This window comes from Lolium rigidum, chromosome 7 (assembly GCF_022539505.1).
Source record: "Lolium rigidum isolate FL_2022 chromosome 7, APGP_CSIRO_Lrig_0.1, whole genome shotgun sequence".
Lineage (NCBI taxonomy): Eukaryota > Viridiplantae > Streptophyta > Magnoliopsida > Poales > Poaceae > Lolium > Lolium rigidum.
This window is the reverse complement of record NC_061514.1, coordinates 195,932,596-195,938,018: the sequence shown is the minus strand read 5'-3', so window position 1 is coordinate 195,938,018 and position 5,423 is coordinate 195,932,596. Positions and strand designations below refer to the sequence as shown.

General features: G+C 42.8%; 2 long non-coding RNA genes across 3 annotated transcripts; one reads left to right on the top strand and one right to left on the bottom strand.

The window, feature by feature from the left end:
- Window positions 1-546: 546 nt before the first annotated feature.
- LOC124675183 lies at window positions 547-3,093 on the top strand. Of its 2 annotated transcripts, XR_006993214.1 has the most exons (3): window positions 547-2,373; window positions 2,451-2,507; window positions 2,685-3,093. It is a non-coding gene; the product is annotated as an uncharacterized LOC124675183 (long non-coding RNA). The 2 variants fall into 2 exon arrangements; XR_006993212.1 differs by having other exon boundaries at window positions 547-2,507.
- A 61-nt stretch (window positions 3,094-3,154) lies between these two features.
- On the bottom strand, window positions 3,155-5,118 carry LOC124675182. The gene is made up of 2 exons (XR_006993211.1): window positions 4,899-5,118; window positions 3,155-3,630 (listed from the first exon to the last, which is right to left on the bottom strand). It is a non-coding gene; the product is annotated as an uncharacterized LOC124675182 (long non-coding RNA).
- Window positions 5,119-5,423: the final 305 nt, after the last annotated feature.

The window sequence follows — 5,423 nt, the reverse complement described above, 5'->3', positions numbered from 1 at the left end:
GGCCTTTAGTCGCGGTCGGCCAGAAGAACCGCGACTAAAGGGCCTCCGCCCCGACGGTCGCCTGGCGCCCACGTGGACGGGCCTTTAGTCGCGGTTCGTAAGGAACCGCGACTAAAGGGTGGGAGCTTTAGTCGCGCCTATTTGGTCGCGGTTGCGCAACCGCGACTAATGGCAGTTGCGAACCGCGACCAAAGGCCCTTTTTCCACCAGTGACAGAAGCTTCTTCTGGTGATTAGAATTTGAAGACAGGGTCTCGTGTAGAAAGCGCGACTTCAAAAAAATATTAACCAACAGAATTTGAAGCACCGGTACTTGGCTACTTGCAGATGACTTCTTGCGTGAGCTAAAACCAACGAAACCCAAATAAATCAAATGCACTGCAGCCTCTGCAAGCATGAAACAACTGAAGAAGTAACCCAAATTTTCAAAAAATCCTCTGGCGACACTTCTAGACCGGGACAAATCCCAAACCTTGTGGTAGTCATGCACAGATAGATGAATCAGTGTAAGCTTATACACCAGCATTGACTCTTTAATGTAGAGTTCTTTTGTGGTACCCTCAAATGAATAATAGCCATTAATTTTCGTCCATCCAATGGTCCAAATAGTTTCATACCACAGTCCAAAACTTGAGAGGTATGTTACATACCTCTGGAATTTTTCGCACCTGAGTAAAAAAAAAGGTAGACGGGCCTAGCCCAATAGACAGGCACAACCCAGTAGACTGGTCCAGCCCGATGAGCTGCCGACCATAGCGGGTACGAGTGGGGATTCCGTTCTTCCGCCTGCGAGAGGTTCCGCCGGCGCCGCCGCTCTGTCCATTCCCCAACTCTGGCGCCACCGCCCCAGATGTAGAGGAACAAGCCGGTGGGCAGCGACTCCTCGGCCGACTTCGTCACCTTCTCGGCCGCCTTCCTCACCATCACCGCGGAGGATCTCGGCCTCCCCGTCCCCATCCCCGAGTCCACGTCTGCGTTGCGGTCGGCGTCCTGGTCGTCCTCGCCATGGACGTGGCCGACTGCTGCTACAACCTGTCCTTGACGGACCTGACGCTGTCGGCGCCCTCCCGCACGGCCTTCGCCGCCCGCGCACCAACCCATCTGATGTACTACCTACCCCTGTCGGCGGCGGCGGCGGCGGCGTTGCCTCCCGCGTGGATCCAAGAGCGCTGGCGTCATCCTCGTTGCTCGCCAAGGCCAAGCCCACCACACGGTTCTTAACATTCAGTTGCTTAACTCTGTTGCCATTTTTTCATTGCTAGCATGTACTTCCAGCTGATTCTCTATGGACTGCAGTTCCTTGACATTCAGTCCGGATAGATCTTCTCCCATCAGCTTCCTGTAACAAGTCAATGTTAAAATATTGTTACGCTGCATTATGTCTCAGTTACGGTTAGGCAAAATGTTCTTGTGATCAGAGGTTTAGCATTATATTTTCTCTAGTAAATATTTTAGTGTCAGAGTATAACCTGCTATATGGACAGTCAAAGTCACAAATTTATAATATAATTATAAACAATACACCAATTTGTCCTAGTTTAGATAACTGGATCTTAGCGACATCGATTTCACATTGTGATTCAACAAATGATTCTTTACCTAGTACAACAGATATTAGAACATTGTTTGTATCTAAAAGTGTTACAGGGTGTGGATGATAAGATGATTGCAGTACATCATGTGCTTGGTGAAGTTGAATTACTTTCTTCCTACTAGATACAGGCTCAGAACTAGAATTGGTTTCTTTGTAATTTCAGCCATTTGTGGGACCTATATTGGCAACTCAATCGTAACAGATACTAATACCCAGCTATAGGACCACCATGCTTTTAGGTAGAGTATGGAAGCTGAGTTCAAAGCTGCACACTGTAGTTACTGTGTAACAGTCTTCATTTAAAAGCCAGTCAGTTAGTTAAATTTAAAAAGTAGCTTTCCATGATCATTTTTTACCGTGCCTCTTTGGTGCCTTTGATGAGCTCTGTGTCTGTTTTATAGTCTTATTACTTTGGAACCTGCATCACACTAATTGCAGCGGTGGTTAAGGTACATTTACAGTACAAGCCATTATATTGATCCTATCAAAATGCAACATATGTTTAAATAAGCCATGATCTGTTCCTGCGATGACATAATTCACGTCAAGATATAACAATTTCAGAATATCAAATTGTGAGTAATTTAGTTTGTCAAAAAATATCGGGAAACTCGCAGTTAGACACTATGTACTCGGAGGCTTAACAAACCTGAATCGAGGTAGTGTCAAATACTAGTGACTATCTTTGGGAATTATATATCTACCAGAAGGAAGAGAGGAGCATCATCGTACATTGACAATATGTGAGGGATGCCACCGTGCTGTTATCATTGCAGGATGGTAATTTTCTGTACCTGTGTTGTTTCTTATTTTCTTGTGGTCAAGGACAAAGCGTTTAAATTTTACTTTTCTTGTAGTGGAAATTTCAAAGAGATGATAAGTAATGTACCATTAGTTTGCCATGTATGTCCAAGGTGAGAAGAGAACTTCCTATCATTGCTGGCAATTTTGGTTGATCATTTTTGTTAGAGTACCCTGCCATACTACCTTATGAATAGATGGCAGAAAAGATGCAAAAAGGGAAAATAATGGATACAATTGATTTCTTATTTGTTCAGAAGTCGTATGACTAACAATGTTTTTTATTTTAGGGGGAGTGTTTATGATGAACAAGAGAACCTGCTAGAAGACAAGCTCATTAATTTCATGATACTTGCAATTGTCCAAGCAAAACTCTAGTGAGAACGTGGGCGATTGTGCAAAGATCGGCAACCAAATGGTGCCTTCTGCAACAAAACTTGTACAAGCTGGTGTACTAAAACGAGCGTGAACCCATGGTTTTATCATGTTATTCTTTACAGTTGATGTACTAAAGTCATGATGTGGATGATGGTTTTGTTTTTTCAAACTAGCTTCCGTTCATTTTCACTCGTCAATTTGGCCTTCTATTATTGATGTGACTTGGTGTCTGTTGAGTAGAGTAGCAGCAGAAATAGTATGTATCATGTGGCCCTGATGATTTTGTATGGAGCTATTGGAATATCATTCGAATTTAACAAATTACATGTTGCAGTAGCAGGCTGGGAACCTACCACCGAACTCAAAACATAACAAAGTTGTGTACAAAATTTCTCACAACTCACAGAGATAACTTTATTCATGAGCAAAACAATGTGGTTACAATCATTTACAACAGTATACATCACACACAATCCTTCTAATACAGGATGCAAACTCATCTGATTGCTCAAAATTCTGGAAGTATATCACAGAATAAGCTAATTTCTATGTGAATGGTACATATGTACACATGCCAGCCCTTTTCTGGAATGATGACTCCGCCGAAGCACAATCAGACAGTAGTCTTACAAAACTCAACTTGCACAGACCATCACCTGACCAACATCATTCATCAGAAAGTTGAATTGTAACACAAATTTAGTTAAATCTCATGCGGCCATATACACGAGGTAGTGGTCTCATCCGATACTCATTGCAGAACTGATATCCTTCCTCCTCACTTCTCAAGGTCTTGCTAATCATGAGGCGATACTCTTCACGCTCCTCGCCAACGCCTTGACCATCCATGTGTGAAAACTGCAATCACAAAAATAAGATTCATGTTACTATTCAAGTAAATCATGTCTTAACAAAAACATCTTTATGATATACTTCACTCATCAGGACAAATCTATCAGTAAAATATATTGTTTCTTCATTGCCAAAACAATTGTACTTTCCTAGGCAAGTTTTTACCTTCTGCACTATTTGCTTTAAGAAAGCTTCTCATTCTGTTTGTGTGGGCAACATTGTGGCTATTGTATCGATGGAACTATCAGTTACAACCTATTTTCACAATGACTACTGATACAACTATTGGCTGATGTAAACCTGAAGAGCACACCTCAGTTGGTTGAAGTAGTTGAAGACAGACAGCTAGTTCATCATTTCAGTTTATTCTAAATACATTTTGTAGACTACTTTGGTCCATGCAATATGTGAGACTAACTTTATGTCAACGCTTTTATTTGTTATTGCAGGAAATGGAGGAGCTTATGGGCTTTTCTCCTGAAAAAAAATATCACTTAGGTGGATGAACTTTCAGATGAAGAAAGGATATTTCCAGAGAACAGTAACACATTTTTCATAGGATAAAAAGTATGCTCATCCGATTTCCAAACCGAAATCAGTCTTCTTTAGTTGATATTATCTGTTAAACCCTTTACACATTTTAACATGCACGGCGGTCATTCTTGTAGTAGGAAGTATGCTACATGTAGTTAAACATTTATAGGAAAACAATATATATTGAAATGTTTGATTCTTATTTTTCAACAAAATCCTTACGGTTCTTGGTAATCATCGCAACTTCACGAATATGCTTTTCTCTTACCCTTCATCTCGTTTCTGATTCTTGAAATTCTAGCTGGGATTGAGGAGTATTAATCTATCAACCATGCTTTTTTAGTTCCAACTGTGTCCTTGCATGGAGAATGGAAATATATTTATATTGGCGACATGAAAATGCAGGATAGTAAGGCTTACGCTTGCTTGCCGTTAAATGTACTGGCTAAGGTGGCTCCTAAATACAGTGCTAAACCGTCCCCAGTATCAGTAAAAGATTTCTTCTTCATAGAGCAAGATTAATTCTTGAGCATGCAGATAGAATGTGCTGCAAAAGATATCTGGCTCTAAAAGATATAGCTTGGTTTACAATATCTAAATCTCGCTTTTATGGCTCATATTTTCCAAAATCTAAAATTCTACTGCTTCAATAAAATTCATGTAGGAACATACTCCTAGTTGCCTGAATTTGGCTAATAACTATCAGATTGAAAGAGGAATGTTTCTGCTGTGTTGCGTACCTGAACCTGCTACCACATCCTAAGACAACAGCAACAGAGGATTACGGCAGCGCAGGACAGGGCCGAGCTGGTGGGGGCGTGCCCGACCGAATGGGAAGGGGCCTTCTGCGACGTGGAGGTGGCGGAGTTGTGGCAGCGGAGCGGACGAGGCAGTGGCGTCCTTGCTCGATGTGGGGGCGGAGGCAGCGGCGCAGGCGGCGACGGAGTTGCGGCAGCGGATGAGGCGGCGGCGGCCCTGATCGATGTGGAGGCGGAGGCTGTGACGCACGCGGCTCGATGGAGTTGTGGCAGCGGAGCGGATGAGTCGGTGGCATCCCTGCTCGGCGGCGACGCTCGCTTCTGGACGCCGCCTCTTGGGCAACCGATTAGGCAGAAGCCTGGGCTGGGCCGAATACTATTATCTTTTTTTTTTCATTATCTACGTGTTGTTAGGCTATTGGACTTAATCTATCTCCCTAAATCCTAACCGTTGATTTAAATCATACCTCTCCTTTTTTAGAGTGGTAAAAGGTACTGTAAAACAAG